The sequence below is a fragment of the Sarcophilus harrisii genome, chromosome 3 (assembly GCF_902635505.1).
Source record: "Sarcophilus harrisii chromosome 3, mSarHar1.11, whole genome shotgun sequence".
NCBI classification, from domain to species: domain Eukaryota; kingdom Metazoa; phylum Chordata; class Mammalia; order Dasyuromorphia; family Dasyuridae; genus Sarcophilus; species Sarcophilus harrisii.
This window is the reverse complement of record NC_045428.1, coordinates 351,552,466-351,574,949: the sequence shown is the minus strand read 5'-3', so window position 1 is coordinate 351,574,949 and position 22,484 is coordinate 351,552,466.

Sequence of the window (22,484 nt, the reverse complement as noted above, 5' to 3'; positions counted from 1 at the left end):
GTTTTCTTGGGGTCTCTGGGAGCAGCCTTCTTTTCAGTTTAGTAATCACCACATGAGTAGCCAGGGATTAAAGTCCAAATCCTTTATTATTATTATTATTATTATATATTGCCTGGGTCCCCTGGCCAGCTTTCTTGAGGTTCTCCTGAATGTGCTTGGTTTCTGTGGGGGAGGCAGGAGGACCACCACCATGGTGTCTGTCCTCTAATTCTGATTCTGGCTGAGTTTGTCCAAGTTTATATGATTTCTTATCTTAGATGTAAATCTTGTAGAACTATAGTAAGTACTAAGTACATGTACTGAACTACCATTGTCTTTATCAATTCCACTGAGTTACCACCTTATAAGAATCCTTTGTTTCAAGTTCAGAGTTCTGGCCCATAACAAGGTGAGGTTTTTATAACCCCAGTACATAATAGCCTGGTACATAATAGATGCTTAATAAATGTTCATTGTATTGACTGAATTGAAGTGGAATATTAGAAAAGTCCAAAAACATTTTTTTAAAGGATAATAGTCTACAGTGCCTAGGAAAGTCAAACAAAGAATGTTCTCCCTATTTCCAAATGAAAAATGTTTATCTGGGTTTCAAAGCTAATTAAGCCAATAATATCTAAGAAGTAATATTAGCTTTTATTTTTAAAAAGTTTTGATTTCATATGATTTCATGGATACAGCAAATGTTCAGGTGAAGAAACTTTTTCTTCCAATTCAGGTTATCACCTTCTATGCTATTTGTAGTCTGGGGAAAAAAAAAATTGCCTGAGGCACTGAGAAAGTTAAGATTTGCCTGGGGTTGCAACCAGTTTGTTTCAAAGGTATAACTTGCACTCAGGTCTTCCTGGCTTCTATTTTCCTTTTGTAAAGCTGCATGTCAAACTGTGTGATCATATACTGAAGTATGCATACTATTACAGGAGAATGCGCATGTTGTCTCTTTTATATAATCTAGGTGAAGATAGGCAAATCAGAAAACCCTGTATTTCATCATCCCTCAGGAAAAGAAGAAATGTTAGTCTTTATTAAAGTTTTAAAACTAAAGGAGGATTTTAAGATTATTTTTATACAGATTTGACAATTTAGGAAAACTATCTGCAAAAACAGAAGAGAAAATTTTAAAGATTTCCTATAATTAGTAAGTGACAATGTTGTATTATAACATCAAACTTCAATTAATCACTACCCCTTACTTTGTTCATTAACTTAAGACTGACTGAACTGTAATGTAGGACAAGGGGAAAAGAGTAAATTAAGCAGATCCTATATTTTACTTCATTAATAATTAATAATTATTAAATAATAAAGTAATAAGAATTTAAATATAAACCATGTTAAACAGCTTTAAATTTTATAATTTTTGAGTCTTGGAATGACAATCTTTTTCTAGATAATAAATCTTTATATCTAGAACTGTATTAATATTGAGGAAAATTAAAAGATATAAAACAAACACATAATTCACTAATCTAAGTTGTATTAGTGAAGCTGTAAGTCTAGGTAATTTTCTTTTATTTGTTGTTTCCTACCTTAATAGTTATTTTCTGGAATTAATGAACATTAGAATATTTTGACTGATATGGTCCAGGTATTAGAATATTAACATCATTGATTATGTTGGTACTTAAGACATTTAAAAAAAGAAAACTAAAGACTATATGATATTCTTAAATTTTAAAAAAATAGTATATTGAAATACATTTAGGAATTCTGTTTCCAAACAATTCAGAACTGAACAACTAAAACAATTCACTAGTAAATTCAAAGTTTATTTAAGGAACTAATCAGCTATCCAGCGAAATTCTATCTTTCACATATTTGACTAGCCTTGTGCCTGGAATGCACTCCCTGTCTTTTTCCTATTATAGAGTCCTTCTTTTAAGATTTAACTCAAGAAATATCCCATTTGTGAACTCTCCAAATGTTGGTGCACTCTTTCTCAAACTAACTTACATTTTACATATTTATATATATTTACATTTATTCCCTAACTAAATGAACTCTGCAATTTCTTTCCAACTTCAAAATTCTAAGTATGAATGAATGTATTTGTGTGTACATGTATACCATCTGTGTATGGACACACATGCATATATACATAAATTTATGCAGAAATACACAAATGAAATATCTGTGTGTACACACATATATGTATGTGTACATTATGTACATGGATGAATATATTATGTATACAAATATATCTGGGTATACAAACAAATATGTACCTACACAATCATCTTGATCTGTTTAGAAAGTGAGTTGTCATTATATTTATACTTTAGCAATATAAGTATTATGATTATAATTTTATAGGGTAAGAAATTGAGGTTTTTAACATACTAGTGAAAATGAGGAAAGGTCTTGAAAGAAGTGGTATGCAAGATTAGTCTTAGTATCAGAGGTGATATTCTATCCTAAGTCTCTCCTTCCTCTGTGTCTAACAAACCACTCCACTATACCTCTCACTGCTCTTTTTTTAAAAAACAATCTGTCCTGTGATAAATAACCATTACATAACTGTAATCATAGAGTCTCACTGTGAAGGGATCATTGAGAGGCCATTTATTCCAAGACATAGCTAACATAGGAATTAGTCATATAAAGTATGACTAAAATTAATCCTTGAAATGAGTTTTCATCAGTAGTGAATTTAAAGTAATGAAAATATATTTAAAAAGGTCACTAGATTTGATCTGATTTGAAAATTGGCCCTGAATTGAGGACTGTTTAGAGACTACCTAGAAAAGAGAATATTCTTTAGAACAAGATCTAGAAACCTTTATAAGTCAGACTAAAATGAAATAAACATAGATACACACATATGATAAGGATTAACATTTCTTGTAATACTAAAGGACCTTTCCTTGTAGAAGCCTAGTAAAATAGCGCAAAGATTACTAAATTCATTTTACAGAGAAGGAAACTAATATTCAAAGAATTTAAGTGATTTGATTTAGGATTTACAGAGAGCAATGGACAGAACCAGGATTTGAACAAGAGTAACTTCTCTCTCTGAGTTGAGTAAATTGATTGATCATTTGACAAGAGAGTCCATAAAGGAAGAGAGAAAAATCAATATGCATCAATACTTATTAATCAATTAATGATCAATTAATAAGCATTTATATTAGCAATCACTTTATAAGCTCCTATTACATGCCAGACATTGAATTCAACACTTTAGATGTAAAGACAAAAACGTTTCTAGGGAATAAATATCCAATATCTCTTCTAACTTGTGTGCCTTACTTTCACAGGATTTTATTATAGATTGCTATAGGTTTTTTATTATTGATTCACAGTAAACAAGAATTCTACTGTTCTATACTTACAGCACATAATCGATAATAGTATTCCATATTCTAACATATTCCCACTAATTGTGAAAAGGTATCTTCTGAAAACTTTGGAATATGATCTGAAATTATGAGGCAGAAAATTGTTAGGGTTCTATAGGTTATGAATTTCCTAAGGATACAAATGTGATGATCATACATTATTCTTTTCTGTTCTATCATTTTATCTGAAGGAACTATTTAGATTTAAAATTTTCCATATATCATAGATAATGGAAATTCCTTAGCAATCTGGCAGAAATAGAACATGTAGTGTTGTTATTTCAAAGGATTTGAAATTTGGAGAAGTGTGACCATCAATATAAGAACTGAATTGATTAATTAAACTGAAATTTCATAAGTAAAACTGTTATTTAAATGAAATTGTAGATCTGGTAAGAAGCAATATACAGCATATAATTCAACATTTCTTTATGAAAATTAAAAGATCAAATAATCACAGACAAAACAGCAGTTTAAGCAGTCAGGATGGATATATAAGGGGAGCACTGTGACTGAGCTCTCCCAATTTCCCCTCCAGACAACTTAAAAGTAATGTCTGAAAATGAATGGCAAAGTCAACAAAAGGTAAGGGTAAGATAGTTTTCTTTCCCAAGACAACAAAGGAGGTCAGAATGAGATGTTTAGGACAATGGGGTGGGTTCTGACACAGAGCTCAAGTGGTACCAACACCAGTGGTGGGTCTGAAAAGCAGCAACAGCAATAGCAGTAGTTTCAGGAACGCTTGGTCCAGAGATAAGGGACATGGGACTTGTTAGAAAGAAATTACAAAGAACCCCTATGCTACTACTGGGCAGAGCATAGGGCACTATTTGGCAACTACTTTGCCTATACCTTTTTTTGGGTCACAATTCCAGGACTGGGGCCCCAAGGGAACAAAAGCCTTGAGAAGCAGTATTGCAATTGAAAAAGATCAGGGACCCTTACTTGATAAGGAGTAGAGAGCAGACCAGGAGAGCAGAGAGCAGATCTTTCCTTAAATCATATCACCTTGCAAATATCTAAAATCTTCCAAATATGCAGGATTATTTCTAAAAACATCAGTGTGAAAAAACCTTAAGCTTGGGACAGTGACCTCCTGCTAACTTTACCGCCAGGATCAGAGTCCAACTTTAAAAATAAAGTTCTAAGTTAAGAAAGAGGCTGGAAAAATAAGCAAACAACAACAAAAAAAGAAACTGACCATAAAAAGCTACTATGGTGTCAGGGAAGATCAAGATACAAGCTCAGAAGGAAAAAAAAATGATGTCAAAAGAGTTATAAGCACAGCTTTAAAAAAAAAAAAAAAAAAAAAAACCTGTAAATTGACACAAGCCCACAAGGAAATCCTGGAAGAGCTAATTTTTTTTTTTTAAATCCTAAGACTGATAGAGGGAAAAATAGGAAAAAATGATGGTGATATAAGAAAAAATATGAAAAGACACTTAACAGCTTAATAAATATTGCAAAAATACTAAAGAAAATAACATCTTAAAAATAGAATTGGTGAAATGGTAAAAGAGGTACAAAACTTCAGTGATAAATATAACTCTTTACAAAGTAGACTTGACCAAATGTCAAAAGAATGGGGAGAAAAGGGATGTGGAAATTCTCATATAAACAACTGACCTGAAAAATATATCAAAGAGACATAATTTAAGAATTATTGGGGTACCTAAAAACCTTGATCAAATAAAGAGTTTAGATATCATCTTTCAAGAAGCTATCAAGGAAAATTGCTTGGATATCCTAAAACCAAAGAGTAAAATAGAAATAGAAAGAATCTACCAATCACTTCTTAAATAACATCCCCAAAATAAGAACTTCTAGGAATATTATAGAAAGATCCTAGAGCTCCCAGGTCAGAGAGAAAATACTTATAATATCAATAAAACTGACAATTTAAGGGATAAGGATGAATATTTACAAAAATAAAAAATTGCCCAGATTAACAGAAGAAATAAAAAACAAATAATTATATTTTAGAGAGTTGCCAATCAAAATACACATAGGACCAGATAGATTTACAAATGAATTCTACCAAATGTTAGAGAAACAATCCCAGTGTTAAGTAAAAGAGTCCTACAGAATTAATTTTATGACCAAAATATAGCTTTGATACCTAAACCATGAAAAGCAAAAAGAGAAAGGAAAATATAGGTCAAATTTCCTAATAAATATTGTAGCAAAATTTATAAATAAAATACTAGCAAAGAGATTATAATAACATATCACAAAGATCATATACTATGATCAGGTGGAATTTATATCAAGAATGCAGGGCTATTTCAATATTAGAAAAACCATACACATAATTATATCAATAACAAAAATATAATAGATATAGAAATGACTTTTGACAAAATATACCCATAAGCAACTATAAACCTCCATTTATTCCCTTGCTTGATTGCTTTTTTAAAAAAAATGGGAATGCATTTTGTATTTTGTTAGTACAGTTATGAATTGGTCCAATCATTGTGGAGAACAATTTGGAACTTTACCCACAGAACTATAAATTGTGCTGACCCTTTGATCTAACAGTATCACTACAATGTCCTTATATTGAAAAAGATCAAGAAAACGGGGAAGGGATTTCCATCTAGATTAGCTCTTTTTTGTAGTGGCAAAGAAGTGGATATTGAGGGGCTGTTTATCAATTGGAGAATAACTGAACAAGTTTTGGTATATGGTTGTGATGGAATATTGTTATGCTTTAAGAGATGATAAAGGGAATAATTTCTGAAAACCTGGATTTTATGAATTTATGCAAAGTGAGCAGAACCAAACATTGTACTCAGTAACAGCAATATTTTAATGATGATCAAATGTGAAAGACTTAGCTGCTCTGCTCATACAATGATCCAAAGGACCCATAATGAAAAATATTAATTACCTCCAAAGAGCAAGAGATCTGGTGAATTCTGAATACAAATAGACACATTTCCCCCCGCCCCCCATTTTACTTTTCTTGAGTTTTTTTTTTTTTTTGGTAACATGACTAATATGGAAATGTGCTTTGCATGACTTCACATTTATAACTGATATCATGGGGGCAGCTAGATGGCTCAATGGATAAAGAACTGGCCCTGAAGTCAAGAGAACCTGAGTTCAAATCCAGCCTCAGACACTTACTAGTTACCAACTGTGTGATCCTAGGCAAGTCATTTATCTCCAATTGCCTCAGGGAAAAAATGGTTATCATATTGCTTGCCTTCTCACTTGGTGGGAGAGGGGAAGGAGGAAGAGCTGATTTTTTTTTTTTTTAACAATGAATGTTAATATTGTTTTTTAAATAAAGTAAAAATAAATAAATAATTCTATCTTAATTTTATCCTTACTTAGAATGCATAAATTGCTACCAATTGAAAACATCCTACTCTGTTCATATAAACTTGAAATGACATTGCAGAAAATAATATAGGTTTGGACCATATATTTCAGATGACATGAATTCTCCAACTTAGCATATACTATAGAAACAATTTAGTGGTTCAGTTGCCCATTCAAGCAGCATTTTAAAGATTTTATTATGTGACATGTATTTTGAGAGGTGCTAGAGATACAAAATCAGAAATAAAATAGACTTTGTCCACAAGGAGCTTAACTGCTACTACAATCGTTCTTCATGAGCAAGTGCATTCTTCAAACATATTTTATGTACCCAGTAGATTTGGATACCATCTTTAGAATTTAATTAGTTACTTAAGTCATATATTCTGTAATATTAAAAACTAATCCCATAAAGACATTAGAAAGTCAGCCTATTCCATTACAGCTTTTTTAATAGAAGGAACTATTAGAATATATACCACCTAAATTTCAATTTTTATTTTTTATCGTAGTAAGTGTATTTATTTTTAATACACATTGCTTTATGAATAATGTTGGGAGAAAAAAAATCAGAGCAAAAGGGAAAAACCATGGAAGAGAAGAAAAAACAGAAAAAAGAAGTGAACATAGCATATGTTGATTTACATTCAGTCTCCTTAGTTCTTTTACTGGATGCAGATGGCATTTTTAGTCCAAAGTCTATGAGGATTGCTTTGGATCACTGAACTATTGAGAAGAAGCGCTGCCTTTCATAGTTGATTCCTGTACATTCTTGCTATTATTGTGTACAATGTATTCCTGATTCTGCTTGTTATCTTTCCAGGCTTTCTATAATCAGTTTGTTTATCATCTTTTATAGAAAGATAATATTCCATTACCTTCATGTACCACAACTTGTTCAGCCATCTTGAATTGATGGGCTAAATTTCAATTAAAAAAAAAGGTGTATGACTTTTTAAACTACACAATGTAAACAAAATATATTTATCTAATCAAAAAGGACTGAAATCTAAATTAAAGTTTTCCAAGTAGTCTACCACACTTTAACTGGCAGGTGTCCTTCAAATTTATAAAGTAATATTAGATTCAATGAATATAATCTAGTAGTGAATAATACCTTGTCTTAATACAGTGACTATAAAGAAACCCTAATTCTAAATTAATTTTAGAAGGAAGAATTGTAAATATATATGTCTGGATTGGATCAGTTATTTGTCATATTTTCTTACATATTGTCCCCTCCATGTGTATTTGCTATAAGTCACTAAATAACAGTTGATAGAAATGTCCATTTTAGCAATATTGTAATTATTTTAATTATGTAAGCTTATGTTTAAAAATGTCTTCAATATGTTCTTTTTTAAGATTTTAAGCAAGATTTTAAAATGAGAGGAAAATACAAAGGATATTGCTTAGTTTCATTTTCAAAAGTAAGTATAAATCAAACACTTCAGAATATAAATTATGGAATAGTCCTTAATTCCTGAATTCCAAATAAAAGTAAAACATTTTTATTTGAAAGAATAATACCATTTATTTAAAACTTAGTTTCATTATTTGCTATGGATGAGAGAAATGTTCTCCATAATCATAGGATGTCATTCCACCAGAATACTTTAACATTTAAGACCAAACATTCAGAAGTTCTGGGTATTAATTTTTTTGCATCAGTATTTTCACAGTTTTGACTTACCCTGTTTTTCTATAAGATTTTTAATCCCTAAGTAGTCTTTAAGATCAATGTGTTTTGTTTATATGGAATTTATATTTTCTATGTTATTTATTCCTTTGTTTCTCTTATTCTAAATTATCCTTCATATATTTGCATTCCCAATGATTCTTTCATTTCTTTGGTGAGACTTTCAACTATGGATTCAAATTTTTTTCCTATCCTCCCAATTACTTCTGCTATGCAATGTATGAATTCTGATTTCAAAATTCTTATTTCTTTTACCAATTATTCAGGAACACAAATAGTTGTGGTTCCATGCCTTCTTGGGAATTGTCAAGAGTCTTCATTTCCTCAGTTGCTGGTGTATATATTCCATTGTCTTATGATATTTATACGTAGATGCCCGAACTCTTTTTGCTGATCTAGAAGTGATATTCTTTCCTGTTATTAATATCTTCACTTTGGGTTTATATGCCTCCATTCAAACTTTTCCTCCTGAGATCTTTGTTAATCTTAAATTTTTTTTCTTACATTCCATATCACTTTCTTATTCCTTTCCTCTCTGTTGCCGGTTCCCTGGGGGCTTAGATCTCAAAGCCATCTTGACTTTCTGTTCCAGTAAATAAAAAAAGTTGAACTTTGTTGCAAGACTGACAATGGAGGAAAGGGTGCCAAATAAGGAGCTAAGAGTTATTTTTCTCTGTTGTTAATTCATTGTTTTTTACCTTGTTATGGTTCTTGGTGCCCTAAACTACCAAAGACACTGTTAAAATTGTTTTATCTTTTTGTTCATGAGTCACATTTTGAAAAAATTTGAAAGGTAGTAAGGATCAAAAAAAAAAAAGTAATCTTCTACTTTATTGGTCATATGACCTATAATTATTCATTGCTTTCATTTGACTCCCATTCTTTAGCTGGTTACTTCTTCTCTCTTAGTTTCATCCAAATTTATTCAAATACCTAAACTTAATTTCTTAAAGGGAACTCTGTGTGGAAAATTAAGGAAAAGGGTAGGAATATATGGATTGTACTGATGGTACTCTTAGGTTCCCAGGTGATTACTTTGCATTATTAGGTGATTTAAATCTATTCAATAGTATTTGTCACCAAATAGCATAAATAATCACTGCTCTTCCCCAACATGCCCACATGGTCTTATATACTTGATTCTTGCTGTCAATATTGGCCTTTTTAAATTTTGAAAGGATATTCAAAACATATATACACCATTGTGCCCAATATTAGTAAGTTTTACTTTAATGGATCTCTGTGCTCATCAATTTATAACTCACTCCAATCATACAAACTGCAACCCATTAATAATCTTGGGTTTTATCTACAGACTCAGAGTAGAATATTTGATGGAGTAATAGAATTTAAATTAGAGTATACTGAGTTTGAATCCTCTCTCAAGTGCTACTAGCTCTCTGACCTTAAACAAATCACTTACTGTCTCAATGCCTTACTTTCCTTATTTGTAAAATGAGGGGAGTAAGGTAGTTAGACTTCTAATCCATCTCTAAATCTCTGATCCTATGAACCTCTTGAAATTGGTGACCAAACGGAGCTTGCTTTTGCAAATCTGTGTAGATAAAAAACAGTCTAAAAAGGAAGAGAATATGTAATTTTTTTCAAAATAATAAAGTGCTAATTTTAAGTTTGTAGCTGCCAACTAATATGCCAAGGACTGCCTTATGTTTCTTGAATAAATATATCTTTAACATAATTATGCATAAAGATATCTGACATTAAAATCTGAGTTTACATAGTTGGGGAAAAGATACTGAAGTAAATCTGTTAAATATCTTTACACAAATTCTTTTTTAAAAAAATACTTAGAAAGTCTACTGTTGATTTGGTATTGTTAAGAATTAATTATAATAGATTGAAAATATTTTTTCTGATATACTATATAAGTGACAAAATTTCTCTCCATTTTTTCTTGCTTCCTAAGTAGTTTTGTACCAACATGAAATGCTACCTAAATAAAATAATTACAACAATAATAACAATGATCAGAATTTAACAAGTATTTTATTCTGGTACCTCACTAAAGACCATTTAGTAAGATTTGCATAATAAATGAAACAATAGTGTCTGAAAAAGTAAGTGAATGCCAAGCTTAAGAATTTAATTCCCTCTTCTCTGGAGGGTGGGGTAAGCTAGGGATTTAGAGAATAATATTTTCTTTTTTGTTTTACTTTATAAACCACATAAAATAGTCTACTGTAAGTATGCTTTTACATGTGTTTAGCAAACCCTTTACTTCCATGACCTATACTTGGAAAGAATGTGGACCTTGTGTAGATTTATTTTAAAATAGTACTAGTAGTAGTAACAGTAGAAGTATTTTTTGTTGTTATTTTTCAGTCATTTCAGTCACATCTGATTCTTTGCAACCCAATTTATGGTTTTCTTGGCAAAGATACTGGATTGTTTGCTATTTCTTTCTCTAGTTCATTTTACAGATAAGAAACTGAAGCAAACAAGGTTAAATGACTTCTAAAGGTCACACAGCCAGTAGGAGTCTAGAACTACTAAAAGGCTAGATTTGAACTTGGGAATATGAGTCTTCCTAACTTCAGACCCAGCATCCTTTCCACTACATCACCTAGATACCTCATAAAATAGTAGGCATGATCCTAAAAAGATATGTGTACTTCAGATTTTTCCCAAATCTATTCTCTCACCTTAATTCCCAATCTATGTTTCTAATAGACTTCTAGATATTTCCATTTTTATATGTATCTATCACTCAAAACAAAATTCGGTATCTACTCTCCCTAACCCCAATACATTTATCCTTCTACCTTCCCTTCCACTTGCTAATAGTATGCCCATTAATGCAGTTATCAACATTTAAAACCTGAAATTCACCTTTGACTCATCTTTGACATTCTTCTTCCCTTATATGAAGTAGATCAGTAAATTCTATTAATTTTTCTGTTAAAGTGCCTCTTTCTCTACTCCCTTCCTCTTCATCCCCAATTTCTTTACCCAAGTCCAGGTCCTCATTACTTTACTTCTGAACTCCTTCTAGTGTCTCCTCACTTAATCCCCAAATTCCAATTTGTCACTACTGCAAACCAGTCTAAGTATTAACTCCATAGTAAATATCCTTAAATATAACATCTGTCATATCAATCCCTTCCTCAAATATCTTCAGTGGTTCTCTACTTTCTTTTAAATAATTAAGTATATATATTCTTCCATTTGATGTTTTATTCTCCCATAATAGGACCCTACCATGTCTTCATTTTCTCATTCTTTTCCTTCATCTTCTACTCAAGTCTAAAAGGTCACTTTTGTCCTGCCAATATTTTCTCTGCCTTAAACTAAAATATACCTTCCTACTCTTTTCCTTTTCTGAACTTCCCTTCCTAATCCTTCTGAAATCTTCTATACCTGGAGCCTAATAAGCTAGAAATTTATAGCTTCATAGATAATTGGTACCTCTTTGCTTTTAATATGAGAGGTGGCAAATCAGTAAGACATACCTGGATGAGATCCTTCCTGATGCCTAAAAAACACATAGTCCTCTTGTGCTTTTCTAATTATTTCTAATTATTCTAATTCTATTCTATTAGAATTCTATTAGAAAATATTCTAATTATTATTATAATGAAGGTAATGAGGACTTTGGAACCTGACCCATTAAACTGGCAAAAGCTTAATGCAATCAAGAGTGGAAGAAAATTTTAAGATCATAGATTCCCTCCACTTGTTTCAACATGAAGATCATCAAATGCAAAACTCTCTGGCAACCTGATGCTTTTGCTTCCTTTCCCTTTCCTACTCTAGAGGTGTTAGACCAGGCTCCACCATAGGAGAAGAGCAGAGTACACTGCTCTAATCTGGGGTATGTAAGCTTCTACCCCAATTTGGGGTCTGGGGTGGAAGCAGTTCTGATACTTTTCGTTTGTAGCTCCTGCCTTCCCTTTCATGCTCCCTTGAGGGTCTCCAGTTATACCATGTAACTTTCTTATAAATACATCAAATTAAAATAATAATAATTATAATAATATTGATATTTACACAGTGTTTTAAAGTTTACAAAGAGTTTTACATGTACTTTATGACTTGTGTCTCACAACATCCTCACTATGGGTATTATTAGTTTCATTTTACAGATGAGAAAATTGAAGTAGAAAGCATCAGAGTTTGAAAATGAACCAAAATCTTCCTGACTCTAGCTCTAATAGTCTTTCTACTACATCAGGAAGTCTTACAACTAAAAATATATGTTGCTTTCAGCATTGGTTGGCTCATCTAATTAATTATTTCAAAATCCCTTTAAGGCCCAGTAAGAGACTTTAATATCTTCCTGACCACTTCAATCCTAAATGTGCATCCCTTTCTCTGTTACTGTAATTGCAGTTATACTCTTCTTTATAATTTAGCACTTAATTACATATTGCCTCCTACTGTCTATTAATTGTTTCATATACATTCTTTTTGTTTCCCAAACTGGACTCTAAGTCCTTTAAAGTTAAGGAACAAATAGTTTTAGACTTCTCTTATTTCAAAGGTCCTGAAAGAGTGATGAGCATCTTAGACACTAGAATGACAGCTCCTATTTATTTAGCATGTAATGGTTTACCAAACAATTTACCATCACACTATGAGGTAGATACTGTAAGTATAATGCCGTTGATTCCCTTTTACACATATGGAAACTGATTTTCAGTAAGTTTAACCAATTGCCCATTGTCACAATGCCATTAACTTGGTACTCAAACCCAGGGCTTATAATGTACAAGTTAATGTGCTATTTTCACTATACTCTACTATCTCTCTGTAAAAAAAAAAAATGAAAAAAGAAAGAAATAATAAAAAAAACCTTAACTGATATTTTATTTGCACTGAAGACTTCCATGTAAAAGAATTCTGTGAAGGAATTATCTAGGCACTTAACATCTTCTGTTATCAATTGGTAAATATAGATTTTTTATTAAGTGGAATATGCCTCCATATATTACAATATAACAATAGCCATTTTAAGTGAACAAAAAGAGATAAGTTAACAAAAATGAACATGTTATAAAAACTTAACCTCCTCCTAGATGTTCTTTTAACCCTCATTCCCCTAGATTAGAGATTCAACCTAAGGTCTGTATGCTTTTTAAACGAACAATTGTTTTGAAAATTGTTTTTCAAGAATTTTATTTGCTGCATTTAGAAATGTCATTCTGAGAGGGTGCTTCAGCAGACTTCCAAAAGAGTCCATCTCATATACATATACACACAGACCCACAGACACAAACACACACACCCCACACACACATTTTAAGAACTCCTGGACTAGATGCTAATGCTGACATTTCCTAACAGAAAAGCCTGGAAGAAGCAGGAGTTGGTAATACACTATAAAAAGGAACATTCTTTGTGTTTTTACACCATTTAGATTCGCTACTACTCATTCTACTACTTTCCTAATAACTACAGCATTACTTCAGTATAGAAGGAGTCAGTAAGATTGCCAAGGCATGGAAAGCTCAATAAATAGTTTCATACTCATTCAGAAAGGTTTTTTTTTTTTTTTTTTAGTGAGGTTTTCATTACTTTTTTTCAAGAAGTTTGAAAATTACTGTTAAGAGCCACTTGGTTTCTATTTGTTCTCATTGCTGAAAATAGCATGGGAAATTTAAGCTGGCAAAAAAGAAAAGAAAAAAAAAAGCAGCCTCAGTAGAGTATTGTAATTTTTGAAGTAAATCTATTACTTTTTCATCCAGTGTAGACAGACTCCTACTAACCCTTTATTGGAGATTGTGGGAGAGAGAAATAAAACAAAGGAAACAATTTGGACTTTCTGCATTTCTGAAAAAAAATTACCAAGTTCCCTAAGAATGTTTCCATTACCACTGACGAGCCACCAAACGGCAAATCCAAATGAGCAACCTCATTCAGAAGGCTCACTAGTCAATTCTGGAAGAGAAGGAGGTCTGCCATGGAAAGTAAATGGACAGATTGAAGAAGGAAGGAGGGGGTAACATTTTCTGGAAGCAGGTCTTGAAAATCCTGTTCACAGCCTGAAACTGCATAAATTGTCTCTACATATGTTATTGCTACCTTGGGAGCCATGATAGCATATGCATTTTGGAGGGGTTTCTTTTCTCCCCCCAAAATAGATATATGTCCATGAATATATATGTTTAATGCATGAATATTATGATGATTTCTCTTCCATAGGGCACTGTGGTCCCTTTAGACTTCAATACCACATTTTAAAAAGAAAGAGAAATCCATTGAGAATATATAAATATATATATATATATATTTTAAAGCAACAAAATATAAGTTCTATTTTACAATCTACCCCAAGAAACAACAAAAGAGAAGAGTCAGGGAATATAATGACTTAAAGAAGCCAATGAGACATTTAACACATGTCGAAAAAGACAATCCAGCTTTTTTAAGTGCACACACAAACTTGTGATAGTCAGGCTTGAGGAACAGTGAAAGCAGCAACATGAATACAGTTCTATGCATTTGTATGAAGTCCATCAGTAGAGTAGGAAAGTGCTGTACTGTGAAACTGTGTCCTGTTATATGTAAAAGTTCCCTCACAATTAAAATAGACACTTCTCTTTGCCAAATCATTTCAATGAGGCTGGTAACTGTCTCTTGAACATTAATACTTACTGTTGTGAAAGGAACATTATTGGATGTGAGAATGCTCAATCCTTGCTGCTTTTGTTAGAAAACCCATGTCTTTAATATATTTAATGTTACTGTTCATTATATGTGCTATAAAACAATTTGATAAAAGCAAATAATTGCACCATATTTTGTCCCAGTTAGTTTATTCTAAAACAGACTGACAAATCTAATATGAGTTCCCTGAAATGCAGTTACTTCTAAGCTCGAGTATTCTGGAACACATAAAATAAATATATGATCAATGAAATGAAATATGACAAAATGTTTCATATTGATGTTTTCTTCTTTCAAAAATGTCTTTTTGGTTAATGCCCTAAGTCACTTTTTCCATACATTTGCTTTTTTCATAACGTATAGCTTTCCTAGTTCTGATTTCAAGTTCAGGGAGCCTGGGGAGAATTGGAAGATTTCTTCAAACCAGGGCTGTTCTTCAGCCTTTCACATGAGAAAATTGTTAGGAGCATTAAAGTATTCCTGACTATGTTGCATTCCTTTGTTCAGAGTGAGTTTTGGGAACACATCCTTTTCTCATTATATTTCCATAAAATATATTTGATCTATTCTATTCTTAGAATACCTCTGATGTGGTCTGTGAGTGGAGCACAGTATAAAAATATTTCTTTTTTATATGAGACAAAATGTTTCCATTTCTTAGACACATAAAAAAATCACTCTACAGCATTCTAAGAAAGGAAAACTTTTCTGATACTTTTTTAGTGGTAGCTAGTACATACTACAAAGACACCCCCCCATCTCATTTCTACTACTGGGTTCACCAAAGGCATCTGCAAAAAAATAAATAAGAGAGTACAGAGCTGGGGAGGGACAAATTGAAGAAAAGAATAAGAGAGAAAGTTTAATAATAATACTAGGAAAGCAACCTTATATGAAGAACAAAATAAATTAATTATCTTCCTCCCAGACAAAAATATTTGTGCCAAAATTATATTGTGCATTAATACATAGAAAATTTGAATAGTTTTAAGCAGAAATGTTTCTAACAGCCTGACATATAGTAAGCACTTAATAAATATTTCTGGAACTGAATTAACTTTTTTCAAAAGAAAAAAGAAAACCAGAAGTATCTTTCCTACTGTTTTCTTTCTCTTGTCACTAATAAATATCAGTTCAGTGCAATCATTGACCAGTGATCAAGAGCTACTCTCTAGTCTCCATTTGTAGCCTGGCAGAATTATTGATTGCTCTAACAACAAACAACTCCTTCTGGGAACATTCTCTTCAAAATGTCTGTCTATCTTTGGTGTTTTCCTTCTGTAGGGACAATTACATAAAGTCTATGTGCTAGAGTTCACCATTCAACACGTTTTCCTGAAGCACATGCTTTGTTTCTCCCCTCTCTGGTCATTCTCCACATTGTTGCCAAAGTGGTATTCCTGAAGCAAAAGTATGATCCTATCACCCACTCACCCACTCACCCTTCTGCCCATACACATACCCTTCTCAAGAAGCTCTAGGGCCTACCTGTGACCTCTAGGATAAATTATGAACTCCTCTGCTTTAAATATAAATTTTTTCATAATCTAACTCCAACCTGACTTTTCAGGTTTATTATACTTTTCTCCACTTAGTTCATTCTAAGAAGTACCCAAACTGGTTTCTGTGTTTTTTCCTTTTATACAGAAATCCACAGACTTATATAATCTCAGTGGCTTTGTAGAGATTGCCCCTAACCCTCTACCTCCATCCCACCTCCTAAAAGGGGCCTTTCTCATCAATTGCTATTTATTCACTTCCTGAAATTATTATTTTTTATTTATTTTCATGTGTACATCTGGTTTTCCCACAATAAAATGTGTATTCTTTGAAAGCTAGGTCTTTTTTTTCTTTATTTCTCAACACAGCCCAGAATCTGGAATATGGGCATTTAATAAATGCTTACTGTATGACTTAGGGATTGCTGAACATTATAGAAATAAAGATCAAACAAAAACAGCTGTTGCCTTCAGAAAGCTTATGTCCTACTAAGACCCAAGAAAATCACAAATTAATTCTGCAAGATAAATATCTGCAGAATCCAATCAAACAGACAAGATAAGGGATACTAGAGTTTTTAAAAATTCATGGATTTATTACCAAAAAGTTTTGATTGCTACATGAATGAAAAATGAAGGCTATTTGTTCCCTAATATTAAGAAGCAATACTGTATACTGGCAAATGAATGTCATATTTGTTGAGTAACAAGAAGTCTCTAAATGTCTGGGAAGGTTCCATATCCACAAAATGCCTTCATGCTCACCAATATCTTTTTTTTTTTAACTTTTTTTTTTTTTTTTTTTGCTGAGGCAACTGGGATTAAGTGACTTGTCCAGGGTCACACAGCTAGAAAGTGTTAAGGGTCTGAGGTCGACTTCAGGGCTGATGCTCTATCCACTGTGCCACCTAGCTGCCCCTTACCAATATCTTTATAAAAACAATTTTCCCTTGCTTCTGATAGGAAGGAGGGAATGCATATTATTTCATTTAATCTTTAGTCCCGTAAAGTAGATACTATTCTCACGCTCACTTCCTGGGTGAGAAAATTGAAGCAGGCAAAAGTTAAATGATTGAACCAGGCACCCCTTGCCATTATGTGTCAGAGGCAGGTCTTGAACACAAGTCTTTCTGGCTCTTGGACCAGCTCTCTATCCACTCTGTTTCTGCATGCGATTATGACTGAAAATAAGTCATGAAATAAAATGATGTGGTCATATTATTTAAGCAAATTAATTCCCAGAGTATATTTAAGATACAATTTTCATTGTCATTTTCAGTTCAAAGCTCATTTCCCCAACCAACACCCCTGGAAATTTTCCTTTTATTGGTTCTTCAACCAATATGAAAAACCTGCCAATAAAATCATGCTATATAATTAATCAGCCCATATTTTGAAAGGTCCATAGACAGAAATGTGTAAGGAAAGTATTCATGAGTTAATGAACAAAGATGTTTGATTTGTATGTACTTTTTCTCTATTAATTACCACAGATTTGGCTTTACACAGCCTTCAAACAATGAAAGACTCAGTCATAAAATTCAGGTTTATGTGAATGGAAAATTTTCAAATGATCTCTGATTTAGAAACCAGGCACTTTTCTCAATAAGCATTGCTAAATTAATAAAAAAATTAAAGTGAGTTTTTAAAAGATAACTTGTTTCATGCAAATACACTCTAGAAAAAAGCAAGGTGGGGAGGTATATTTCACTTACCTAATCTCAAAACAAACTTCAACCAGCAAAGAACAAGTTTCAAAGTAGTCATTTCATTCTATTTTCTATTAATACCTATTAAGGTATTCAGAAAAGATAATACTGTTTACAAGATGAAAATATAGTTTTTAATGATTGCTTTTTCATTCTGATTAAATTCCTTCTCCTTGAGTTCTCAGAAAAGGTTTACTGACTACTTGAATATTTTTACTTTATTGCATCTCTCATTTGTTCAAGTTCAAGACACTCTCTAGAGAGAACCCAAAGTAACCTGTGTAATTCATCTTAAATCCTTAATGATTGTAATACTATATTATATTTAGCCTAACTGAAAAGTAGCAATTGAAGGCAATTATTCTGATAACTATTACCAAAACAAAATTCCCTTTCACTGTGAACCACCTAACAATATTAGCATATCTTGATATTTTTAATATTTGTTAGGTTAATTATGCCAGTAGCAGTCCAAGTACAATGCTTCATTCTACATATGTAGACCCTTTGATAATGATAGCATTGAAATTCAGGTTAAGAATTGTTATCTTCCCTTTCTTAAATTTACTTGAATGACATTTATTTGTTTTACAACTGCTTTAACTGTTACAACCTTTTTAATAATTGTTGTTATTTTTTCAGAAGAGGCTATAGGATAATGCTATCCCCATGCTATGGTACAAAGAACCCTAACTATACCAATACTAAGTAGACTGTGACACTAATTTCAGCTCTGACATCAATTAACCAAGTGACCATAAGAATTATCACATTTGCACTTCAGTTTCCTTAACTATAAAATGGGGAGATTGAAATAGATGATTTTGCAAAGTTTCTTCCAGTTCTATAACTCCATTTTTATTTAAATGTTATATTTTTTAATTTAAATGATGAATTTTCAGTAAGGCTTTTCTGTCAAGTTTTCTAGTCTTGTCTCAAAGGAAGAAGACATATGGGAATATGCATTATAACATCAAAGAATGTCAAATAATTAAGCTTAATAAATCATTTTTAAAATCAAATTTTATATAAAATATCTAATTGAAGTTTTAATGATTAAATGCTTAATAAAGTAAAAATTATTGGTAAAATTCTTTGATTATTTTTAGCCACCTCATAAGAATTTTTCAAGGATAGTTAGAAATAGAATCAAAAGAAGGAACAGGAAGAAGAAAAAAGGAAAGAAAGGGAAGAGAAGGGGAAAGAAGAGGAAAAAAGAGGGTGGAGAAAGAAAATAAGGGAGAAGTTGAATCAGAAAAGAGAAGGATAATAAAAAGAAGGGGAGGAAAAATAGAGGAAGTAGGAAGGGAAGAGGATGGGGGGAAAGGAGAATAAGCCAAGTGATTTAAAGGAGAATATAAACAAGGAAAGAAGAAAAAGAAAAAGAAAGGCAGAAGGCAATTGTTTTTATAAACATAAAATGTTAGGAAAGCTTTATAATCATTAAATAGCTAAAGCTGATATTGAAGAAAAACCTTGGTATGAGCTCTAACAATGGACCTTGATTTTTAAACATGCACACTCATATATCAACATAGTAATATGTCATGGTTTCTTCCATTTTTCTGTTACTGTCACTACCAAACAAGATGCTTCCTCTCTAGCTCACATTATTAGCTTTTGCACATAAAAGAGATCTGGTTTGTTTAAATGGAATATTTTCTCACCACTTTGTGTTGTTAAATATCTTAATGGAGAGATCTTGGAGAATAGAAATATAGTTTACTAGGCCTGCATGTCAAAATAGGTCATGGGACAATTCAAAAGAACATCAAATTAAAGAATCAATGACATAACCATAGCAGTTTTTGTTAGTATGCCCATTTTGGCACTTAATTATATTCGGTTTTTCAATCTGTTGCCAATATCTCTTTGGCTTATGTTCCCACCCAAGATTTCTCTAGGGAATAACATGGAATTATAGATTGAGAGCTAGAAAGGATCTCATAGACTAATTCTGCACTATCATTTTACAGAAGAATTTATTGTCTCATTTACATTGTTTTTTCTAATTGTTTTATGTTTCTCCTCAACTCTCTGATGTTTTTAAGAGAAGGGTAGGGCCTATGTCATATATAACTTGGCACTTACCATAGACTGCTCAGGTAGTTATTTTTTAAATTGAATTTTGACAAAGTGAGACTAGGAAAACTGATACTTTTTTTTTTCAATCCTTCTCAATAACTTTCTCAAAGTCCACTATTTGGATATGTAAATTTTACTAAGCAATTTACAACTGATTATGACAACTTGGGCCGTCCTTTATAGTAAATTCTTTATCAGAATTGTTATTGAAAAATAACATAGACTCATATCAGAAAGACTCATATGAAAAATAACAGAAAATAACATAGAAAAATAACATAATATTGAAAAAAATCATAGACTCATATCAGAAACTGGGAAATTTATGTTGTGTATGACCTTTGAGATAAATTTACAACTTTTATTTAAAAATAAAGCAATTATATCAGGTTAAAAATGAATTTGCATGGGGACAGCCAGTTGGTACAGTGGATAGAGCAGCAGCCTTGAAGTCAGGAAGACCTGCTTTCAAATCTGGCCTCAGACATTTAACACGTCCTAGCTGTGTGACCTTGGGCAAGTCACTTAATCCCAATTGCCTCAGGAAAAAAAAGAATGAATTTGCATATTTTATATCTAAAATCAATTCACAAAACATTAACTATAGATAGATAATTTAGACAAGTAAAGTCCATTTGCCTAATAAACAATAATATAGTTATGTTATAGAGTAGGAAGACTATTGGATTTGGAGTTAGAAAATTTGGCTTCAAATCATTTTTTCACCACTTATTAGCTAAATATTCTTAAGCAATTTATTTATTCCCTATTGATCTAAACACACCTCTATAAAATGAATGGAAATGAAAAGATTAAGAATGAGCAGCAGCCTGTGGCCCAAGGGCCACATCCCACTTGCTGTTTGCCTTATAGCCCATGAACTAAGAATGTTTTTTGGTTGTTGTTGTTCTTGTTTGCTTTTTTACATTTTAGCTTGTGAGTCTTTCCAAAAAAGGGGGGCAGACTGGATTTAGCATCTAGGCTGAAGTGTTGCTGACTCTTGGACTAGATAATGTCTAATTTTTTCTAGTTCTGACATTCCATATTTCTCTTAGTATCTGGATTGTTACCTCAATTTTCTATTTACACATATACGTCTATATACATGTTTAATATAAGATTATCTGTACATACATAGATGTATATATAGAGAGAATATATATAAATAAATGCATATTTTATACACATACACACACACATATACAGTTTCATGTTTACAGATTCCATTGCCCTAATTATCAAGCCTTTTTAAAAGTTTTTTGCTAAGCCTCTCTTGCTTTAAAGGCACAATTTCAGTGCTAGCTATTTCAAAAAGTCTTCCTTGATCCACCTCAATGCAGAATAATTTCTCCATCTTCTGAATGCTATTGGTGTTCATACTGGCCTTTTCATATTCATGCACATGTTATACTCTCTACTTCAATGTTTACAAATGACTTTACTCCTCCTTTTATTTAACTTCATCTGAATATCTTTTAAAACCTATATTTTACTTTCTGGAGATCAAGAGGTATAAGTCTTTTCCGTGTCTCTCATTGTACCTTATATTCCAAAATGCTACAAGTAAATCCTAATAATTTTTTCTAAGATGAAGTAAATGAATGGATCCATACTATTAGATTTAGTCTTAAGAATCTTATCAAAGAAAAGTGTTGGCTAAATTATTCGCATTATGTTCATGTACAGATCAATGAGCCAACTCAGACACTGCATATAATAAAATATCAAAACTCAAAAAGTCAAAGGAAGACAATCAATTTATATTGAAACAGTCTCTAAGAAGACCTTTTTGTGCAGTAACTCAGGTTAGGAAATTCATCTAATAAATTCACAATCCAAATAAAGAAGGTGCAAGTACCTAATCTTATGGCCACATATAGGAACCATTCCTGAGAAAGTAAAATATCAAAATTGTGTAGCTACATATTCTTGCCAATACTCCTGCCTTTAGTTTTCCAGTGTTGTTCTGACTTGCTTAATGCAAACCAGGATTTGTTTGACAGTAGAGTCTACATTATTCATGGATTAATTATCCAGAGTTGGGGAAACTCCAGCTCTCAACTTCATTTCATATGGTCTGTTATGCCAGAAAACTGGATTCCCATTTATGTCACTGAGGATCACAAGATCATACATTTAGAGAGGGAAGGGACCACAGAGGTCATTAAGTCAATCCCCTAATTTGACATAAGGAAACTGA